The sequence below is a fragment of the Styela clava genome, chromosome 15, assembly GCF_964204865.1.
Source record: "Styela clava chromosome 15, kaStyClav1.hap1.2, whole genome shotgun sequence".
In the NCBI taxonomy this organism is placed as follows: domain Eukaryota; kingdom Metazoa; phylum Chordata; class Ascidiacea; order Stolidobranchia; family Styelidae; genus Styela; species Styela clava.
In genome coordinates, this window is record NC_135264.1 from 7778132 (window position 1) to 7792691 (window position 14560).

General features: G+C 46.8%; 54 non-coding genes and 19 pseudogenes across 54 annotated transcripts; all 73 read right to left on the reverse strand.

Moving 5' to 3' along the window:
- Positions 1–5: 5 nt before the first annotated feature.
- On the reverse strand, positions 6–124 carry LOC144417063 (5S ribosomal RNA). The gene has a single exon (XR_013472956.1). It is a non-coding gene; the product is annotated as a 5S ribosomal RNA (ribosomal RNA).
- An 81-nt stretch (positions 125–205) lies between these two features.
- LOC144415768 (5S ribosomal RNA) lies at positions 206–324 on the reverse strand. Its single transcript, XR_013471661.1, has one exon. It is a non-coding gene; the product is annotated as a 5S ribosomal RNA (ribosomal RNA).
- Positions 325–405: 81 nt separating this feature from the next.
- Positions 406–524, reverse strand: LOC144416967 (5S ribosomal RNA). Its single transcript, XR_013472859.1, has one exon. It is a non-coding gene; the product is annotated as a 5S ribosomal RNA (ribosomal RNA).
- Positions 525–605: 81 nt separating this feature from the next.
- LOC144412064 (5S ribosomal RNA) lies at positions 606–724 on the reverse strand (annotated as a pseudogene).
- Positions 725–805: 81 nt separating this feature from the next.
- Positions 806–914, reverse strand: LOC144412602 (5S ribosomal RNA; annotated as a pseudogene).
- Positions 915–995: 81 nt separating this feature from the next.
- LOC144415185 (5S ribosomal RNA) lies at positions 996–1114 on the reverse strand. Its single transcript, XR_013471077.1, has one exon. It is a non-coding gene; the product is annotated as a 5S ribosomal RNA (ribosomal RNA).
- Positions 1115–1195: 81 nt separating this feature from the next.
- On the reverse strand, positions 1196–1314 carry LOC144418034 (5S ribosomal RNA; annotated as a pseudogene).
- An 81-nt stretch (positions 1315–1395) lies between these two features.
- Positions 1396–1514, reverse strand: LOC144416651 (5S ribosomal RNA). The gene has a single exon (XR_013472544.1). It is a non-coding gene; the product is annotated as a 5S ribosomal RNA (ribosomal RNA).
- Positions 1515–1595: 81 nt separating this feature from the next.
- Positions 1596–1713, reverse strand: LOC144412542 (5S ribosomal RNA; annotated as a pseudogene).
- Positions 1714–1794: 81 nt separating this feature from the next.
- Positions 1795–1913, reverse strand: LOC144416192 (5S ribosomal RNA). Its single transcript, XR_013472086.1, has one exon. It is a non-coding gene; the product is annotated as a 5S ribosomal RNA (ribosomal RNA).
- An 81-nt stretch (positions 1914–1994) lies between these two features.
- On the reverse strand, positions 1995–2113 carry LOC144415164 (5S ribosomal RNA). Its single transcript, XR_013471056.1, has one exon. It is a non-coding gene; the product is annotated as a 5S ribosomal RNA (ribosomal RNA).
- Positions 2114–2194: 81 nt separating this feature from the next.
- On the reverse strand, positions 2195–2313 carry LOC144415358 (5S ribosomal RNA). The gene has a single exon (XR_013471250.1). It is a non-coding gene; the product is annotated as a 5S ribosomal RNA (ribosomal RNA).
- Positions 2314–2394: 81 nt separating this feature from the next.
- Positions 2395–2513, reverse strand: LOC144413627 (5S ribosomal RNA). Its single transcript, XR_013469519.1, has one exon. It is a non-coding gene; the product is annotated as a 5S ribosomal RNA (ribosomal RNA).
- Positions 2514–2594: 81 nt separating this feature from the next.
- LOC144412066 (5S ribosomal RNA) lies at positions 2595–2713 on the reverse strand (annotated as a pseudogene).
- Positions 2714–2794: 81 nt separating this feature from the next.
- On the reverse strand, positions 2795–2903 carry LOC144412371 (5S ribosomal RNA; annotated as a pseudogene).
- An 81-nt stretch (positions 2904–2984) lies between these two features.
- On the reverse strand, positions 2985–3103 carry LOC144414461 (5S ribosomal RNA). Its single transcript, XR_013470351.1, has one exon. It is a non-coding gene; the product is annotated as a 5S ribosomal RNA (ribosomal RNA).
- Positions 3104–3184: 81 nt separating this feature from the next.
- Positions 3185–3303, reverse strand: LOC144417439 (5S ribosomal RNA). The gene has a single exon (XR_013473332.1). It is a non-coding gene; the product is annotated as a 5S ribosomal RNA (ribosomal RNA).
- Positions 3304–3384: 81 nt separating this feature from the next.
- On the reverse strand, positions 3385–3503 carry LOC144415079 (5S ribosomal RNA). Its single transcript, XR_013470971.1, has one exon. It is a non-coding gene; the product is annotated as a 5S ribosomal RNA (ribosomal RNA).
- Positions 3504–3584: 81 nt separating this feature from the next.
- On the reverse strand, positions 3585–3703 carry LOC144413693 (5S ribosomal RNA). Its single transcript, XR_013469584.1, has one exon. It is a non-coding gene; the product is annotated as a 5S ribosomal RNA (ribosomal RNA).
- An 81-nt stretch (positions 3704–3784) lies between these two features.
- On the reverse strand, positions 3785–3903 carry LOC144415269 (5S ribosomal RNA). The gene has a single exon (XR_013471161.1). It is a non-coding gene; the product is annotated as a 5S ribosomal RNA (ribosomal RNA).
- Positions 3904–3988: 85 nt separating this feature from the next.
- LOC144413694 (5S ribosomal RNA) lies at positions 3989–4107 on the reverse strand. Its single transcript, XR_013469585.1, has one exon. It is a non-coding gene; the product is annotated as a 5S ribosomal RNA (ribosomal RNA).
- Positions 4108–4188: 81 nt separating this feature from the next.
- LOC144417064 (5S ribosomal RNA) lies at positions 4189–4307 on the reverse strand. The gene has a single exon (XR_013472957.1). It is a non-coding gene; the product is annotated as a 5S ribosomal RNA (ribosomal RNA).
- Positions 4308–4388: 81 nt separating this feature from the next.
- Positions 4389–4507, reverse strand: LOC144415769 (5S ribosomal RNA). The gene has a single exon (XR_013471662.1). It is a non-coding gene; the product is annotated as a 5S ribosomal RNA (ribosomal RNA).
- An 81-nt stretch (positions 4508–4588) lies between these two features.
- Positions 4589–4707, reverse strand: LOC144416968 (5S ribosomal RNA). Its single transcript, XR_013472860.1, has one exon. It is a non-coding gene; the product is annotated as a 5S ribosomal RNA (ribosomal RNA).
- Positions 4708–4788: 81 nt separating this feature from the next.
- LOC144412067 (5S ribosomal RNA) lies at positions 4789–4907 on the reverse strand (annotated as a pseudogene).
- An 81-nt stretch (positions 4908–4988) lies between these two features.
- On the reverse strand, positions 4989–5097 carry LOC144412604 (5S ribosomal RNA; annotated as a pseudogene).
- Positions 5098–5178: 81 nt separating this feature from the next.
- LOC144415186 (5S ribosomal RNA) lies at positions 5179–5297 on the reverse strand. The gene has a single exon (XR_013471078.1). It is a non-coding gene; the product is annotated as a 5S ribosomal RNA (ribosomal RNA).
- An 81-nt stretch (positions 5298–5378) lies between these two features.
- LOC144418036 (5S ribosomal RNA) lies at positions 5379–5497 on the reverse strand (annotated as a pseudogene).
- An 81-nt stretch (positions 5498–5578) lies between these two features.
- Positions 5579–5697, reverse strand: LOC144416653 (5S ribosomal RNA). Its single transcript, XR_013472546.1, has one exon. It is a non-coding gene; the product is annotated as a 5S ribosomal RNA (ribosomal RNA).
- An 81-nt stretch (positions 5698–5778) lies between these two features.
- LOC144412543 (5S ribosomal RNA) lies at positions 5779–5896 on the reverse strand (annotated as a pseudogene).
- An 81-nt stretch (positions 5897–5977) lies between these two features.
- On the reverse strand, positions 5978–6096 carry LOC144416193 (5S ribosomal RNA). Its single transcript, XR_013472087.1, has one exon. It is a non-coding gene; the product is annotated as a 5S ribosomal RNA (ribosomal RNA).
- Positions 6097–6177: 81 nt separating this feature from the next.
- On the reverse strand, positions 6178–6296 carry LOC144415165 (5S ribosomal RNA). The gene has a single exon (XR_013471057.1). It is a non-coding gene; the product is annotated as a 5S ribosomal RNA (ribosomal RNA).
- An 81-nt stretch (positions 6297–6377) lies between these two features.
- On the reverse strand, positions 6378–6496 carry LOC144415360 (5S ribosomal RNA). The gene has a single exon (XR_013471252.1). It is a non-coding gene; the product is annotated as a 5S ribosomal RNA (ribosomal RNA).
- Positions 6497–6577: 81 nt separating this feature from the next.
- Positions 6578–6696, reverse strand: LOC144413639 (5S ribosomal RNA). Its single transcript, XR_013469530.1, has one exon. It is a non-coding gene; the product is annotated as a 5S ribosomal RNA (ribosomal RNA).
- Positions 6697–6777: 81 nt separating this feature from the next.
- LOC144412068 (5S ribosomal RNA) lies at positions 6778–6896 on the reverse strand (annotated as a pseudogene).
- Positions 6897–6977: 81 nt separating this feature from the next.
- Positions 6978–7086, reverse strand: LOC144412372 (5S ribosomal RNA; annotated as a pseudogene).
- An 81-nt stretch (positions 7087–7167) lies between these two features.
- LOC144414462 (5S ribosomal RNA) lies at positions 7168–7286 on the reverse strand. Its single transcript, XR_013470352.1, has one exon. It is a non-coding gene; the product is annotated as a 5S ribosomal RNA (ribosomal RNA).
- Positions 7287–7367: 81 nt separating this feature from the next.
- LOC144412519 (5S ribosomal RNA) lies at positions 7368–7486 on the reverse strand (annotated as a pseudogene).
- An 81-nt stretch (positions 7487–7567) lies between these two features.
- On the reverse strand, positions 7568–7686 carry LOC144414590 (5S ribosomal RNA). Its single transcript, XR_013470480.1, has one exon. It is a non-coding gene; the product is annotated as a 5S ribosomal RNA (ribosomal RNA).
- An 81-nt stretch (positions 7687–7767) lies between these two features.
- On the reverse strand, positions 7768–7886 carry LOC144413696 (5S ribosomal RNA). Its single transcript, XR_013469587.1, has one exon. It is a non-coding gene; the product is annotated as a 5S ribosomal RNA (ribosomal RNA).
- A 78-nt stretch (positions 7887–7964) lies between these two features.
- On the reverse strand, positions 7965–8083 carry LOC144416933 (5S ribosomal RNA). Its single transcript, XR_013472825.1, has one exon. It is a non-coding gene; the product is annotated as a 5S ribosomal RNA (ribosomal RNA).
- Positions 8084–8164: 81 nt separating this feature from the next.
- On the reverse strand, positions 8165–8283 carry LOC144413697 (5S ribosomal RNA). Its single transcript, XR_013469588.1, has one exon. It is a non-coding gene; the product is annotated as a 5S ribosomal RNA (ribosomal RNA).
- Positions 8284–8364: 81 nt separating this feature from the next.
- On the reverse strand, positions 8365–8483 carry LOC144413650 (5S ribosomal RNA). Its single transcript, XR_013469541.1, has one exon. It is a non-coding gene; the product is annotated as a 5S ribosomal RNA (ribosomal RNA).
- Positions 8484–8564: 81 nt separating this feature from the next.
- On the reverse strand, positions 8565–8683 carry LOC144412069 (5S ribosomal RNA; annotated as a pseudogene).
- An 81-nt stretch (positions 8684–8764) lies between these two features.
- LOC144416018 (5S ribosomal RNA) lies at positions 8765–8883 on the reverse strand. The gene has a single exon (XR_013471912.1). It is a non-coding gene; the product is annotated as a 5S ribosomal RNA (ribosomal RNA).
- Positions 8884–8964: 81 nt separating this feature from the next.
- On the reverse strand, positions 8965–9083 carry LOC144417219 (5S ribosomal RNA). The gene has a single exon (XR_013473112.1). It is a non-coding gene; the product is annotated as a 5S ribosomal RNA (ribosomal RNA).
- An 81-nt stretch (positions 9084–9164) lies between these two features.
- On the reverse strand, positions 9165–9283 carry LOC144413698 (5S ribosomal RNA). Its single transcript, XR_013469589.1, has one exon. It is a non-coding gene; the product is annotated as a 5S ribosomal RNA (ribosomal RNA).
- An 81-nt stretch (positions 9284–9364) lies between these two features.
- On the reverse strand, positions 9365–9483 carry LOC144414776 (5S ribosomal RNA). Its single transcript, XR_013470666.1, has one exon. It is a non-coding gene; the product is annotated as a 5S ribosomal RNA (ribosomal RNA).
- Positions 9484–9564: 81 nt separating this feature from the next.
- On the reverse strand, positions 9565–9683 carry LOC144413699 (5S ribosomal RNA). Its single transcript, XR_013469590.1, has one exon. It is a non-coding gene; the product is annotated as a 5S ribosomal RNA (ribosomal RNA).
- Positions 9684–9764: 81 nt separating this feature from the next.
- LOC144416934 (5S ribosomal RNA) lies at positions 9765–9883 on the reverse strand. The gene has a single exon (XR_013472826.1). It is a non-coding gene; the product is annotated as a 5S ribosomal RNA (ribosomal RNA).
- Positions 9884–9964: 81 nt separating this feature from the next.
- LOC144413661 (5S ribosomal RNA) lies at positions 9965–10083 on the reverse strand. Its single transcript, XR_013469552.1, has one exon. It is a non-coding gene; the product is annotated as a 5S ribosomal RNA (ribosomal RNA).
- An 81-nt stretch (positions 10084–10164) lies between these two features.
- Positions 10165–10283, reverse strand: LOC144413672 (5S ribosomal RNA). The gene has a single exon (XR_013469563.1). It is a non-coding gene; the product is annotated as a 5S ribosomal RNA (ribosomal RNA).
- An 81-nt stretch (positions 10284–10364) lies between these two features.
- Positions 10365–10483, reverse strand: LOC144412070 (5S ribosomal RNA; annotated as a pseudogene).
- Positions 10484–10564: 81 nt separating this feature from the next.
- On the reverse strand, positions 10565–10683 carry LOC144417220 (5S ribosomal RNA). Its single transcript, XR_013473113.1, has one exon. It is a non-coding gene; the product is annotated as a 5S ribosomal RNA (ribosomal RNA).
- An 81-nt stretch (positions 10684–10764) lies between these two features.
- LOC144417222 (5S ribosomal RNA) lies at positions 10765–10883 on the reverse strand. Its single transcript, XR_013473115.1, has one exon. It is a non-coding gene; the product is annotated as a 5S ribosomal RNA (ribosomal RNA).
- Positions 10884–10964: 81 nt separating this feature from the next.
- Positions 10965–11083, reverse strand: LOC144415863 (5S ribosomal RNA). The gene has a single exon (XR_013471757.1). It is a non-coding gene; the product is annotated as a 5S ribosomal RNA (ribosomal RNA).
- Positions 11084–11164: 81 nt separating this feature from the next.
- Positions 11165–11283, reverse strand: LOC144413684 (5S ribosomal RNA). Its single transcript, XR_013469575.1, has one exon. It is a non-coding gene; the product is annotated as a 5S ribosomal RNA (ribosomal RNA).
- Positions 11284–11364: 81 nt separating this feature from the next.
- Positions 11365–11483, reverse strand: LOC144412071 (5S ribosomal RNA; annotated as a pseudogene).
- Positions 11484–11564: 81 nt separating this feature from the next.
- LOC144416959 (5S ribosomal RNA) lies at positions 11565–11683 on the reverse strand. The gene has a single exon (XR_013472851.1). It is a non-coding gene; the product is annotated as a 5S ribosomal RNA (ribosomal RNA).
- Positions 11684–11764: 81 nt separating this feature from the next.
- On the reverse strand, positions 11765–11883 carry LOC144417223 (5S ribosomal RNA). Its single transcript, XR_013473116.1, has one exon. It is a non-coding gene; the product is annotated as a 5S ribosomal RNA (ribosomal RNA).
- Positions 11884–11964: 81 nt separating this feature from the next.
- On the reverse strand, positions 11965–12083 carry LOC144413700 (5S ribosomal RNA). The gene has a single exon (XR_013469591.1). It is a non-coding gene; the product is annotated as a 5S ribosomal RNA (ribosomal RNA).
- An 81-nt stretch (positions 12084–12164) lies between these two features.
- LOC144413701 (5S ribosomal RNA) lies at positions 12165–12283 on the reverse strand. The gene has a single exon (XR_013469592.1). It is a non-coding gene; the product is annotated as a 5S ribosomal RNA (ribosomal RNA).
- Positions 12284–12364: 81 nt separating this feature from the next.
- Positions 12365–12482, reverse strand: LOC144418325 (5S ribosomal RNA; annotated as a pseudogene).
- An 81-nt stretch (positions 12483–12563) lies between these two features.
- LOC144413702 (5S ribosomal RNA) lies at positions 12564–12682 on the reverse strand. The gene has a single exon (XR_013469593.1). It is a non-coding gene; the product is annotated as a 5S ribosomal RNA (ribosomal RNA).
- Positions 12683–12757: 75 nt separating this feature from the next.
- LOC144416509 (5S ribosomal RNA) lies at positions 12758–12876 on the reverse strand. The gene has a single exon (XR_013472402.1). It is a non-coding gene; the product is annotated as a 5S ribosomal RNA (ribosomal RNA).
- Positions 12877–12961: 85 nt separating this feature from the next.
- Positions 12962–13080, reverse strand: LOC144417814 (5S ribosomal RNA; annotated as a pseudogene).
- Positions 13081–13161: 81 nt separating this feature from the next.
- On the reverse strand, positions 13162–13280 carry LOC144412520 (5S ribosomal RNA; annotated as a pseudogene).
- An 81-nt stretch (positions 13281–13361) lies between these two features.
- On the reverse strand, positions 13362–13480 carry LOC144415115 (5S ribosomal RNA). Its single transcript, XR_013471007.1, has one exon. It is a non-coding gene; the product is annotated as a 5S ribosomal RNA (ribosomal RNA).
- An 81-nt stretch (positions 13481–13561) lies between these two features.
- Positions 13562–13680, reverse strand: LOC144417124 (5S ribosomal RNA). Its single transcript, XR_013473017.1, has one exon. It is a non-coding gene; the product is annotated as a 5S ribosomal RNA (ribosomal RNA).
- Positions 13681–13761: 81 nt separating this feature from the next.
- Positions 13762–13880, reverse strand: LOC144415080 (5S ribosomal RNA). Its single transcript, XR_013470972.1, has one exon. It is a non-coding gene; the product is annotated as a 5S ribosomal RNA (ribosomal RNA).
- Positions 13881–13961: 81 nt separating this feature from the next.
- On the reverse strand, positions 13962–14080 carry LOC144417451 (5S ribosomal RNA). The gene has a single exon (XR_013473344.1). It is a non-coding gene; the product is annotated as a 5S ribosomal RNA (ribosomal RNA).
- An 81-nt stretch (positions 14081–14161) lies between these two features.
- On the reverse strand, positions 14162–14280 carry LOC144413703 (5S ribosomal RNA). Its single transcript, XR_013469594.1, has one exon. It is a non-coding gene; the product is annotated as a 5S ribosomal RNA (ribosomal RNA).
- Positions 14281–14361: 81 nt separating this feature from the next.
- Positions 14362–14480, reverse strand: LOC144415271 (5S ribosomal RNA). Its single transcript, XR_013471163.1, has one exon. It is a non-coding gene; the product is annotated as a 5S ribosomal RNA (ribosomal RNA).
- Between the last annotated feature and the right edge of the window lie 80 nt (positions 14481–14560).

The following is a 14560-nucleotide window of genomic DNA, read 5'->3' on the forward strand; positions in this document are numbered from 1 at the left end:
CGAAAAGCCTACGACACTCGGTATTCCAAGCCGGTCTCCCATGCAAGTACTAACCGAGCCCGACATTGTTTAACTTCCGAGATCGAACGAGATCGGGTGCATTCAACGTGGTATGGTTGTAAGCGATAAAGTAGTAGTCTATTCGGCTATTTGTATTTTGCAGTTGTTGGAAAACAGAGCAAAATCGAATGAAGCGGCGACGAAAAGCCTACGACACTCGGTATTCCCAGCCGGTCACCCACGCAAGTACTAACCGAGCCCGACATTGCTTAACTTCCGAGATCGAACGAGATCGGGTGCATTCGACGTGGTATGGTTGTAGGCGATAAAGTAGTAGTCTATTCGGCTATTTGTATTTCGCAGTTGTTGGAAAACAGAGCAAAATCGAATGAAACGGCGACGAAAAGCCTACGACACTCGGTATTCCCAGCCGGTCACCAATGCAGGTACTAACCGAGCCCGACATTGCTTAACTTCCGAGATCGAACGAGATCGGGTGCATTCAACGTGGTATGGTTGTAGGCGATAAAGTAGTAGTCTATTCGGCTATTTGTATTTCGCAGTTGTTGGAAAACAGAGCAAAATCGAATGAAACGGCGACGAAAAGCCTACGACACTCGGTATTCCCAGCCGGTCACCCATGCAAGTACTAACCGAGCCTGACATTGCTTAACTTCCGAGATCGAACGATAACGGGTGCATTCAACGTGGTATGGTTGTAGGCGATAAAGTAGTAGTCTATTCGGCTATTCGTATTTCGCAGTTGTTGGAAAACAGAGCAAAATCGAATGAAATGGCGACAAAAAGCCTACGACACTCGGTATTCCCAGCCGGTCACCCATGCAAGTACTAACCGAGCCCGACATTGCTTAACTTCCGAGATCGAGTGCATTCAACGTGGTATGGTTGTAAGCGATAAAGTAGTAGTCTATTCGGCTATTTGTATTTCGCAGTTGTTGGAAAACAGAGCAAAATCGAATGAAACGGCGACGAAAAGCCTACGACACTCGGTATTCCCAGCAGGTCACCCATGCAAGTACTAACCGAGCCCGACATTGCTTAACCTCCGAGATCGAACGAGATCGGGTGCATTCAACGTGGTATGGTTGTAGGCGATAGAGTAGTAGTCTATTCGGCTATTTGTATTTCGCAGTTGTTGGAAAACAGAGCAAAATCGAATGAAACGGCGACGAAAAGCCTACGACACTCGGTATTCCCAGCCGGTCACCCACGCAAGTACTAACCGAGCCCGACATTGCTTAACTTCCGAGATCGAACGATAACGGGTGCATTCAACGTGGTATGGTTGTAGGCGATAAAGTAGTAGTCTATTCGGCTATTTGTATTTCGCAGTTGTTAGAAAACAGAGCAAAATCGAATGAAACGGCGACGAAAAGCCTACGACACTCGGTATTCCCAGCCGGTCACCCATGCAAGTACTAACCAAGCCCGACATTGCTTAACTTCCGAGATCTAACAAGATCGGGAGCATTCAACGTGGTATGGTTGTAGGCGATGAAGTAGTAGTCTATTCGGCTATTTGTATTTCGCAGTTGTTAGAAAACACAGCAAAATCGAATGAAACGACGACGAAAAGCTTACGACACTCGGTATTCCCAGCCGGTCACCCATGCAAGTACTAACCGAACCCGACATTGCTTAACTTCAGAGATCGAGGAGATCGGGTGCATTCAACGTGGTATGGTTGTAGGCGATAAAGTAGTAGTTTATTCGGCTATTTGTATTTCGCAGTTGTTGGAAAGCAGAGCAAAATCGAACGAAACGGCGACGAAAAGCCTACGACACTCGGTATTCCCAGCCGGTCACCCATGCAAGTACTAACCGAGCCCGACATTGCTTAACTTCCGAGATCAAACGAGATCGGGTGCATTCAACGTGGTATGGTTGTACGCGATAAAGTAGTAGTCTATTCGGCTATTTGTATTTCGCAGTTGTTGGAAAACAGAGCAAAATCGAATGAAACGGCGACGAAAAGCCTACGACACTCGGTATTCCAAGCCGGTCACCCATGCAAGTACTAACCGAGCCCGACATTGCTTAACTTCCGAGATCGAACGAGATCGGGTGCATTCAACGTGGTATGGTTGTAGGCGATAAAGTAGTAGTCTATTCGGCTATTTGTATTTCGCAGTTGTTGGAAAACAGAGCAAAATCGAATGAAACGGCGACGAAAAGCCTACGACACACGGTATTCCCAGCCGGTCACCCATGCAAGTACTAACCGAGCCCGACATTGCTTAACTTCCGAGATCGAACGAGATCGGGTGCATTCAACGTGGTATGGTTGTAGGCGATAAAGTAGTAGGTTATTCGGCTATTTGTATTTTGCAGTTGTTGGAAAACAGAGCAAAATCGAATGAAACGGCGACGAAAAGCCTACGACACTCGGTATTCCCAGCCGGTCACCCATGCAAGTACTAACCGAGCCCGACATTGCTTAACTTCCGAGTTCGAACGAGATCGGGTGCATTCAACGTGGTATGGTTGTAGGCGATAAAGTAGTAGTCTATTCGGCTATTTGTATTTCGCAGTTGTTGGAAAACAGAGCAAAATCGAATGAAACGGCGACGAAAAGCCTACGACACTCGGTATTCCCAGCCGGTCACCCATGCAAGTACTAACCGAGCCTGACATTGCTTAACTTCCGAGATCGAACGATAACGGGTGCATTCAACGTGGTATGGTTGTAGGCGATAAAGTAGTAGTCTATTCGGGTATTTGTATTTCGCAGTTGTATGAAAACAGAGCAAAATCGAATGAAACGGCGACAAAAAGCCTACGACACTCGGTATTCCCAGCCGGTCACCCATGCAAGTACTAACCGAGCCCGACATTGCTTAACTTCCGAGATCGAGTGCATTCAACGTGGTATGGTTGTAGGCGATAAAGTAGTAGTCTATTCGGCTATTTGTATTTCGCAGTTGTTGAAAAACAGAGCAAAATCGAATGAAACGGCGACGAAAAGCCTACGACACTCGGTATTCCCAGCAGGTCCCCCATGCAAGTACTAACCGAGCCCGACATTGCTTAACTTCCGAGATCGAACGAGATCGGGTGCATTCAACGTGGTATGGTTGTAGGCGATAAAGTAGTAGTCTATTCGGCTATTTGTATTTCGCAGTTGTTGGAAAACAGAGCAAAATCGAATGAAACGGCGACGAAAAGCCTACGATACTCGGTATTCCCAGCCGGTCACCCATGCAAGTACTAATCAAGCCCGACATTGCTTAACTTCCGGGATCAAACGAGATCGGGTGCATTCAACGTGGTATGGTTGTAGGCGATAAAGTAGTAGTCTATTCGGCTATTTGTATTTCGCAGTTGTTGGAAAACAGAGCAAAATCGAATGAAACGGCGACGAAAAGCCTACGATACTCGGTATTCCCAGCCGGTCACCCATGCAAGTACTAACCGAGCCCGACATTGCTTAACTTCCGAGATCGAACGAGATCGGGTGCATTCAACGTGGTATGGTTGTAGGCGATAAAGTAGTAGTCTATTCGGCTATTTGTATTTCGCAGTTGTTGGAAAACAGAGCAAAATCGAATGAAACGGCGACGAAAAGCCTACGACACTCGGTATTCCCAGCCGGTCACCCATGCAAGTACTAACCGAGCCCGACATTGCTTAACTTCCGAGATCGAACGAGATCGGGTGCATTCAACGTGGTATGGTTGTAGGCGATAAAGTAGTAGTCTATTCGGCTATTTGTATTTTGCAGTTGTTGGTAAACAGAGCAAAATCGAATGAAGCGGCGACGAAAAGCCTACGACACTCGGTATTCCCAGCCGGTCACCCATGCAAGTACTAACCGAGCCCGACATTGCTTAACTTCCGAGATCGAACGAGATCGGGTGCATTCAACGTGGTATGGTTGTAGTCGATAAAGTAGTAGTTTGTTCTGCTATTTGTATTTTGCAGTTGTTAGAAAACAGAGAAAAAACGAATGGAACGGCGACGAAAAAAAAGCCTACGACACTCGGTATTCCCAGCCGGTCACCCATGCAAGTACTAACCGAGCCCGACATTGCTTAACTTCCGAGATCGAACGAGATCGGGTGCATTCAACGTGGTATGGTTGTAGGCAATAAAGTAGTAGTCTATTCGGCTATTTGTATTTCGCAGTTGTTGGAAAACAGAGCAAAATCGAATGAAACGGCGACGAAAAGCCTACGACACTCGGTATTCCAAGCCGGTCTCCCATGCAAGTACTAACCGAGCCCGACATTGTTTAACTTCCGAGATCGAACGAGATCGGGTGCATTCAACGTGGTATGGTTGTAAGCGATAAAGTAGTAGTCTATTCGGCTATTTGTATTTTGCAGTTGTTGGAAAACAGAGCAAAATCGAATGAAGCGGCGACGAAAAGCCTACGACACTCGGTATTCCCAGCCGGTCACCCACGCAAGTACTAACCGAGCCCGACATTGCTTAACTTCCGAGATCGAACGAGATCGGGTGCATTCGACGTGGTATGGTTGTAGGCGATAAAGTAGTAGTCTATTCGGCTATTTGTATTTCGCAGTTGTTGGAAAACAGAGCAAAATCGAATGAAACGGCGACGAAAAGCCTACGACACTCGGTATTCCCAGCCGGTCACCAATGCAGGTACTAACCGAGCCCGACATTGCTTAACTTCCGAGATCGAACGAGATCGGGTGCATTCAACGTGGTATGGTTGTAGGCGATAAAGTAGTAGTCTATTCGGCTATTTGTATTTCGCAGTTGTTGGAAAACAGAGCAAAATCGAATGAAACGGCGACGAAAAGCCTACGACACTCGGTATTCCCAGCCGGTCACCCATGCAAGTACTAACCGAGCCTGACATTGCTTAACTTCCGAGATCGAACGATAACGGGTGCATTCAACGTGGTATGGTTGTAGGCGATAAAGTAGTAGTCTATTCGGCTATTCGTATTTCGCAGTTGTTGGAAAACAGAGCAAAATCGAATGAAATGGCGACAAAAAGCCTACGACACTCGGTATTCCCAGCCGGTCACCCATGCAAGTACTAACCGAGCCCGACATTGCTTAACTTCCGAGATCGAGTGCATTCAACGTGGTATGGTTGTAAGCGATAAAGTAGTAGTCTATTCGGCTATTTGTATTTCGCAGTTGTTGGAAAACAGAGCAAAATCGAATGAAACGGCGACGAAAAGCCTACGACACTCGGTATTCCCAGCAGGTCACCCATGCAAGTACTAACCGAGCCCGACATTGCTTAACCTCCGAGATCGAACGAGATCGGGTGCATTCAACGTGGTATGGTTGTAGGCGATAGAGTAGTAGTCTATTCGGCTATTTGTATTTCGCAGTTGTTGGAAAACAGAGCAAAATCGAATGAAACGGCGACGAAAAGCCTACGACACTCGGTATTCCCAGCCGGTCACCCACGCAAGTACTAACCGAGCCCGACATTGCTTAACTTCCGAGATCGAACGATAACGGGTGCATTCAACGTGGTATGGTTGTAGGCGATAAAGTAGTAGTCTATTCGGCTATTTGTATTTCGCAGTTGTTAGAAAACAGAGCAAAATCGAATGAAACGGCGACGAAAAGCCTACGACACTCGGTATTCCCAGCCGGTCACCCATGCAAGTACTAACCAAGCCCGACATTGCTTAACTTCCGAGATCTAACAAGATCGGGAGCATTCAACGTGGTATGGTTGTAGGCGATGAAGTAGTAGTCTATTCGGCTATTTGTATTTCGCAGTTGTTAGAAAACACAGCAAAATCGAATGAAACGACGACGAAAAGCTTACGACACTCGGTATTCCCAGCCGGTCACCCATGCAAGTACTAACCGAACCCGACATTGCTTAACTTCAGAGATCGAGGAGATCGGGTGCATTCAACGTGGTATGGTTGTAGGCGATAAAGTAGTAGTTTATTCGGCTATTTGTATTTCGCAGTTGTTGGAAAGCAGAGCAAAATCGAACGAAACGGCGACGAAAAGCCTACGACACTCGGTATTCCCAGCCGGTCACCCATGCAAGTACTAACCGAGCCCGACATTGCTTAACTTCCGAGATCAAACGAGATCGGGTGCATTCAACGTGGTATGGTTGTACGCGATAAAGTAGTAGTCTATTCGGCAATTTGTATTTCGCAGTTGTTGGAAAACAGAGCAAAATCGAATGAAACGGCGACGAAAAGCCTACGACACTCGGTATTCCAAGCCGGTCACCCATGCAAGTACTAACCGAGCCCGACATTGCTTAACTTCCGAGATCGAACGAGATCGGGTGCATTCAACGTGGTATGGTTGTAGGCGATAAAGTAGTAGTCTATTCGGCTATTTGTATTTCGCAGTTGTTGGAAAACAGAGCAAAATCGAATGAAACGGCGACGAAAAGCCTACGACACACGGTATTCCCAGCCGGTCACCCATGCAAGTACTAACCGAGCCCGACATTGCTTAACTTCCGAGATCGAACGAGATCGGGTGCATTCAACGTGGTATGGTTGTAGGCGATAAAGTAGTAGTTTATTCGGCTATTTGTATTTTGCAGTTGTTGGAAAACAGAGCAAAATCGAATGAAACGGCGACGAAAAGCCTACGACACTCGGTATTCCCAGCCGGTCACCCATGCAAGTACTAACCGAGCCCGACATTGCTTAACTTCCGAGTTCGAACGAGATCGGGTGCATTCAACGTGGTATGGTTGTAGGCGATAAAGTAGTAGTCTATTCGGCTATTTGTATTTCGCAGTTGTTGGAAAACAGAGCAAAATCGAATGAAACGGCGACGAAAAGCCTACGACACTCGGTATTCCCAGCCGGTCACCCATGCAAGTACTAACCGAGCCTGACATTGCTTAACTTCCGAGATCGAACGATAACGGGTGCATTCAACGTGGTATGGTTGTAGGCGATAAAGTAGTAGTCTATTCGGGTATTTGTATTTCGCAGTTGTATGAAAACAGAGCAAAATCGAATGAAACGGCGACAAAAAGCCTACGACACTCGGTATTCCCAGCCGGTCACCCATGCAAGTACTAACCGAGCCCGACATTGCTTAACTTCCGAGATCGAGTGCATTCAACGTGGTATGGTTGTAGGCGATAAAGTAGTAGTCTATTCGGCTATTTGTATTTCGCAGTTGTTGAAAAACAGAGCAAAATCGAATGAAACGGCGACGAAAAGCCTACGACACTCGGTATTCCCAGCAGGTCCCCCATGCAAGTACTAACCGAGCCCGACATTGCTTAACTTCCGAGATCGAACGAGATCGGGTGCATTCAACGTGGTATGGTTGTAGGCGATAAAGTAGTAGTCTATTCGGCTATTTGTATTTCGCAGTTGTTGGAAAACAGAGCAAAATCGAATGAAACGGCGACGAAAAGCCTACGACATTCGGTATTCCCAGCCGGTCACCCATGCAAGTACTAACCGAGCCCGACATTGCTTAACTTCCGAGATCGAACGATAACGGGTGCATTCAACGTAGTATGGTTGTAGGCGATAAAGTAGTAGTGTATTCGGCTATTTGTATTTCGCAGTTGTTGGAAAACAGAGCAAAATCGAGTGAAACGGCGACAAAAAGCCTACGACACTCGGTATTCCCAGACGGTCACCCATGCAAGTACTAACCGAGCCCAACATTGCTTAACTTCCGAGATCGAACGAGACCGGGTGCATTCAACGTGGTATGGTAGTAGGCGATAAAGTAGTAGTCTATTCAGCTATTTGTATTTCGCAGTTGTTGGAAAACAGAGCAATATCGAATGAAACGGCGACGAAAAGCCTACGACACTCGGTATTCCCAGCCGGTCACCCATGCAAGTACTAACCGAGCCCGACATTGCTTAACTTCCGAGATCGAACGAGATCGGGTGCATTCAACGTGGTATGGTTGTAGGCGATAAAGTAGTCTATTCGGCTATTTGTATTTCGCAGTTGTTGGAAAACAGAGCAAAATCGAATGAAACGGCGACAAAAAGCCTACGACACTCGGTATTCCCAGCCTGTCACCCATGCAAGTACTAACCGAGCCCGACATTGCTTAACTTCCGAGATCGAACGAGATCGGGTGCATTCAACGTGGTATGGTTGTAGGCGATAAAGTAGTAGTCTATTCGGCTATTTGTATTTCGCAGTTGTTGGAAAACAGAGCAAAATTGAATGAAACGGCGACGAAAAGCCTACGACACTCGGTATTCCCAGCCGGTCACCCATGCAAGTACTAACCGAGCCCGACATTGCTTAACTTCCGAGATCGAACGAGATCGGGTGCATTCAACGTGGTATGGTTGTAGGCGATAAAGTAGTAGTCTATTCGGCTATTTGTATTTCGCAGTTGTTGGAAAGCAGAGCAAAATCGAATGAAACGGCGACGAAAAGCCTACGACACTCGGTATTCCCAGCCGGTCACCCATGCAAGTACTAACCGAGCCCGACATTGCTTAACTTCCGAGTTCGAACGAGATCGGGTGCATTCAACGTGGTATGGTTGTAGGCGATAAAGTAGTAGTCTATTCGGCTATTTGTATTTCGCAGTTGTTGGAAAACAGAGCAAAATCGAATGAAACGGCGACGAAAAGCCTACGACACTCGGTATTCCCAGCCGGTCACCCATGCAAGTACTAACCGAGCCTGACATTGCTTAACTTCCGAGATCGAACGATAACGGGTGCATTCAACGTGGTATGGTTGTAGGCGATAAAGTAGTAGTCTATTCGGGTATTTGTATTTCGCAGTTGTTGGAAAACAGAGCAAAATCGAATGAAACGGCGACAAAAAGCCTACGACACTCGGTATTCCCAGCCGGTCACCCATGCAAGTACTAACCGAGCCCGACATTGCTTAACTTCCGAGATCGAACGAGATCGGGTGCATTCAACGTGGTATGTTTGTAGGCGATAAAGTAGTAGTCTATTCGGCTATTTGTATTTCGCAGTTGTTGGAAAACAGAGCATCATCGAATGAAACGGCGACGAAAAGCCTACGATACTCGGTATTCCCAGCCGGTCACTCATGCAAGTACTAACCGAGCCCGACATTGCTTAACTTCCGAGATCGAACGAGATCGGGTGCATTCAACGTGGTATGGTTGTAGGCGATAAAGTAGTAGTCTATTCGGCTATTTGTATTTCGCAGTTGTTGGAAAACAGAGCAAAATCGAATGAAACGGCGACGAAAAGCCTACGACACTCGGTATTCCCAGCCGGTCACCCATGCAAGTACTAACCGAGCCCGACATTGCTTAACTTCCGAGATCGAACGAGATCGGGTGCATTCAACGTGGTATGGTTGTAGGCGATAAAGTAGTAGTCTATTCGGCTATTTGTATTTCGCAGTTGTTGGAAAACAGAGCAAAATCGAATGAAACGGCGACGAAAAGCCTACGACACTCGGTATTCCCAGCCGGTCACCCATGCAAGTACTAACCGAGCCCGACATTGCTTAACTTCCGAGATCGAACGAGATCGGGTGCATTCAACGTGGTATGGTTGCAGGCGATAAAGTAGTAGTCTATTCAGCTATTTGTATTTCGCAGTTGTTGGAAAACAGAGCAATATCGAATGAAACGGCGACGAAAAGCCTACGACACTCGGTATTCCCAGCCGGTCACCCATGCAAGTACTAACCGAGCCCGACATTGCTTAACTTCCGAGATCGAACGAGATCGGGTGCATTCAACGTGGTATGGTTGTAGGCGATAAAGTAGTAGTCTATTCGGCTATTTGTATTTCGCAGTTGTTGGAAAACAGAGCAAAATCGAATGAAACGGCGACAAAAAGCCTACGACACTCGGTATTCCCAGCCTGTCACCCATGCAAGTACTAACCGAGCCCGACATTGCTTAACTTCCGAGATCGAACGAGATCGGGTGCATTCAACGTGGTATGGTTGTAGGCGATAAAGTAGTAGTCTATTCGGCTATTTGTATTTCGCAGTTGTTGGAAAACAGAGCAAAATCGAATGAAACGGCGACGAAAAGCCTACGACACTCGGTATTCCCAGCCGGTCACCCATGCAAGTACTAACCGAGCCCGACATTGCTTAACTTCCGAGTTCGAACGAGATCGGGTGCATTCAACGTGGTATGGTTGTAGGCGATAAAGTAGTAGTCTATTCGGCTATTTGTATTTCGCAGTTGTTGGAAAACAGAGCAAAATCGAATGAAACGGCGACGAAAAGCCTACGACACTCGGTATTCCCAGCCGGTCACCCATGCAAGTACTAACCGAGCCCGACATTGCTTAACTTCCGAGTTCGAACGAGATCGGGTGCATTCAACGTGGTATGGTTGTAGGCGATAAAGTAGTAGTCTATTCGGCTATTTGTATTTCGTAGTTGTTGGAAAACAGAGCAAAATCGAATGAAACGGCGACAAAAAGCCTACGACACTCGGTATTCCCAGCCGGTCACCCATGCAAGTACTAACCGAGCCTGACATTGCTTAACTTCCGAGATCGAACGATAACGGGTGCATTCAACGTGGTATGGTTGTAGGCGATAAAGTAGTAGTCTATTCGGCTATTTGTATTTCGCAGTTGTTGGAAAACAGAGCATCATCGAATGAAACGGCGACGAAAAGCCTACGATACTCGGTATTCCCAGCCGGTCACTCATGCAAGTACTAACCGAGCCCGACATTGCTTAACTTCCGAGATCGAACGAGATCGGGTGCATTCAACGTGGTATGGTTGTAGGCGATAAAGTAGTAGTCTATTCGGCTATTTGTATTTCGCAGTTGTTGGAAAACAGAGCAAAATCGAATGAAACGGCGACGAAAAGCCTACGATACTCGGTATTCCCAGCCGGTCACTCATGCAAGTACTAACCGAGCCCGACATTGCTTAACTTCCGAGATCGAACGAGATCGGGTGCATTCAACGTGGTATGGTTGTAGGCGATAAAGTAGTAGTCTATTCGGCTATTTGTATTTCGCAGTTGTTGGAAAACAGAGCAAAATCGAATGAAACGGCGACGAAAAGCCTACGACACTCGGTATTCCCAGCCGGTCACCCATGCAAGTACTAACCGAGCCCGATATTGCTTAACTTCCGAGATCGAACGAGATCGGGTGCATTCAACGTGGTATGGTTGTAGGCGATAAAGTAGTAGTCTATTCGGCTATTTGTATTTCGCAGTTGTTGGAAAACAGAGCAAAATCGAATGAAACGGCGACGAAAAGCCTACGACACTCGGTATTCCCAGCCGGTCACCCATGCAAGTACTAACCGAGCCCGACATTGCTTAACTTCCGAGTTCGAACGAGATCGGGTGCATTCAACGTGGTATGGTTGTAGGCGATAAAGTAGTAGTCTATTCGGCTATTTGTATTTCGCAGTTGTTGGAAAACAGAGCAAAATCGAATGAAACGGCGACGAAAAGCCTACGACACTCGGTATTCCCAGCCGGTCACCCATGCAAGTACTAACCGAGCCTGACATTGCTTAACTTCCGAGATCGAACGATAACGGGTGCATTCAACGTGGTATGGTTGTAGGCGATAAAGTAGTAGTCTATTCGGGTATTTGTATTTCGCAGTTGTTGGAAAACAGAGCAAAATCGAATGAAACGGCGACAAAAAGCCTACGACACTCGGTATTCCCAGCCGGTCACCCATGCAAGTACTAACCGAGTCCGACATTGCTTAACTTCCGAGATCGAACGAGATCGGGTGCATTCAACGTGGTATGTTTGTAGGCGATAAAGTAGTAGTCTATTCGGCTATTTGTATTTCGCAGTTGTTGGAAAACAGAGCATCATCGAATGAAACGGCGACGAAAAGCCTACGATACTCGGTATTCCCAGCCGGTCACTCATGCAAGTACTAACCGAGCCCGACATTGCTTAACTTCCGAGATCGAACGAGATCGGGTGCATTCAACGTGGTATGGTTGTAGGCGATAAAGTAGTAGTCTATTCGGCTATTTGTATTTCGCAGTTGTTGGAAAACAGAGCAAAATCGAATGAAACGGCGACGAAAAGCCTACGACACTCGGTATTCCCAGCCGGTCACCCATGCAAGTACTAACCGAGCCCGACATTGCTTAACTTCCGAGATCGAACGAGATCGGGTGCATTCAACGTGGTATGGTTGTAGGCGATAAAGTAGTAGTCTATTCGGCTATTTGTATTTCGCAGTTGTTGGAAAACAGAGCAAAATCGAATGAAACGGCGACGAAAAGCCTACGACACTCGGTATTCCCAGCCGGTCACCCATGCAAGTACTAACCGAGCCCGACATTGCTTAACTTCCGAGATCGAACGAGATCGGGTGCATTCAACGTGGTATGGTTGTAGGCGAGAAAGTAGTAGTCTATTCGGCTATTTGTATTTTGCAGTTGTTGGAAAACAGAGCAAAATCGAATGAAGCGGCGACGAAAAGCCTACGACACTCGGTATTCCAGCCGGTCACCCATGCAAGTATTAACCGAGCCCGACATTGCTTAACTTCCGAGATCGAACGAGATCGGGTGCATTCAACGTGGTATGGTTGTAGGAGATAAAGTAGTAATCTATTCGGCTATTTGTATTTCGCAGTTGTTGGAAAACAGAGCAAAATCGAATGAAACGGCGACGAAAAGCCTACGACACTCGGTATTCCCAGCCGGTCACCCATGCAAGTACTAACCGAGCCCGACATTGCTTAACTTCCGAGATCGAACGAGATCGGGTGCATTCAACGTGGTATGGTTGTAGGCGAGAAAGTATGGTCGGCTATTTGTATTTTGCAGTTGTTGGAAAACAGAGCAAAATCGAATGAAGCGGCGACGAAAAGCCTACGACACTCGGTATTCCCAGCCGGTCACCCATGCAAGTACTAACCGAGCCCGACATTGCTTAACTTCCGAGATCGAACGAGATCGGGTGCATTCAACGTGGTATTGTTGTAGTCGATAAAGTAGTAGTCTGTTCTGCTATTTGTATTTTGCAGTTGTTAGAAAACAGAGAAAAAACGAATGGAACGGCGACGAAAAAAAAGCTTACGACACTCGGTATTCCCAGCCGGTCACCCACGCAAGTTCTAACCGAGCCCGACATTGCTTAACTTCCGAGATCGAACGAGATCGGGTGCATTCAACGTGGTATGGTTGTAGGCAATAAAGTAGTAGTCTATTCGGCTATTTGTATTTCGCAGTTGTTGGAAAACAGAGCAAAATCGAATGAAACGGCGACGAAAAGCCTACGACATTCGGTATTCCCAGCCGGTCACCCATGCAAGTACTAACCGAGCCCGACATTGCTTAACTTCCGAGATCGAACGATAACGGGTGCATTCAACGTAGTATGGTTGTAGGCGATAAAGTAGTAGTGTATTCGGCTATTTGTATTTCGCAGTTGTTGGAAAACAGAGCAAAATCGAGTGAAACGGCGACAAAAAGCCTACGACACTCGGTATTCCCAGCCGGTCACCCATGCAAGTACTAACCGAGCCCGACATTGCTTAACTTCCGAGATCGAACGAGACCGGGTGCATTCAACGTGGTATGGTTGTAGGCGATAAAGTAGTAGTCTATTCGGCTATTTGTATTTCGCAGTTGTTGGAAAACAGAGCAAAATCGAATGAAACGGCGACAAAAAGCCTACGACACTCGGTATTCCCAGCCTGTCACCCATGCAAGTACTAACCGAGCCCGACATTGCTTAACTTCCGAGATCAAACGAGATCGGGTGCATTCAACGTGGTATGGTTGTAGGCGATAAAGTAGTAGTCTATTCGGCTATTTGTATTTCGCAGTTGTTGGAAAACAGAGCAAAATCGAATGAAACGGCGACGAAAAGCCTACGATACTCGGTATTCCCAGCCGGTCACCCATGCAAGTACTAACCGAGCCCGACATTGCTTAACTTCCGAGATCGAACGAGATCGGGTGCATTCAACGTGGTATGGTTGTAGGCGATAAAGTAGTAGTCTATTCGGCTATTTGTATTTCGCAGTTGTTGGAAAACAGAGCAAAATCGAATGAAACGGCGACGAAAAGCCTACGATACTCGGTATTCTCAGCCGGTCACCCATGCAAGTACTAACCGAGCCCGACATTGCTTAACTTCCGAGATCGAACGAGATTGGGTGCATTCAACGTGGTATGGTTGTAGGCGATAAAGTAGTAGTCTATTCGGCTATTTGTATTTCGCAGTTGTTGGAAAACAGAGCAAAATCGAATGAAACGGCGACGAAAAGCCTACGACACTCGGTATTCCCAGCCGGTCACCCATGCAAGTACTAACCGAGCCCGACATTGCTTAACTTCCGAGATCGAACGAGATCGGGTGCATTCAACGTGGTATGGTTGTAGGCGATAAAGTAGTAGTCTATTCGGCTATTTGTATTTTGCAGTTGTTGGTAAACAGAGCAAAATCGAATGAAGCGGCGACGAAAAGCCTACGACACTCGGTATTCCCAGCCGGTCACCCATGCAAGTACTAACCGAGCCCGACATTGCTTAACTTCCGAGATCGAACGAGATCGGGTGCATTCAACGTGGTATGGTTGTAGTCGATAAAGTAGTAGTTTGTTCTGCTATTTGTATTTTGCAGTTGTTAGAAAACAGAGAAAAAACGAATGGAACGGCGACGAA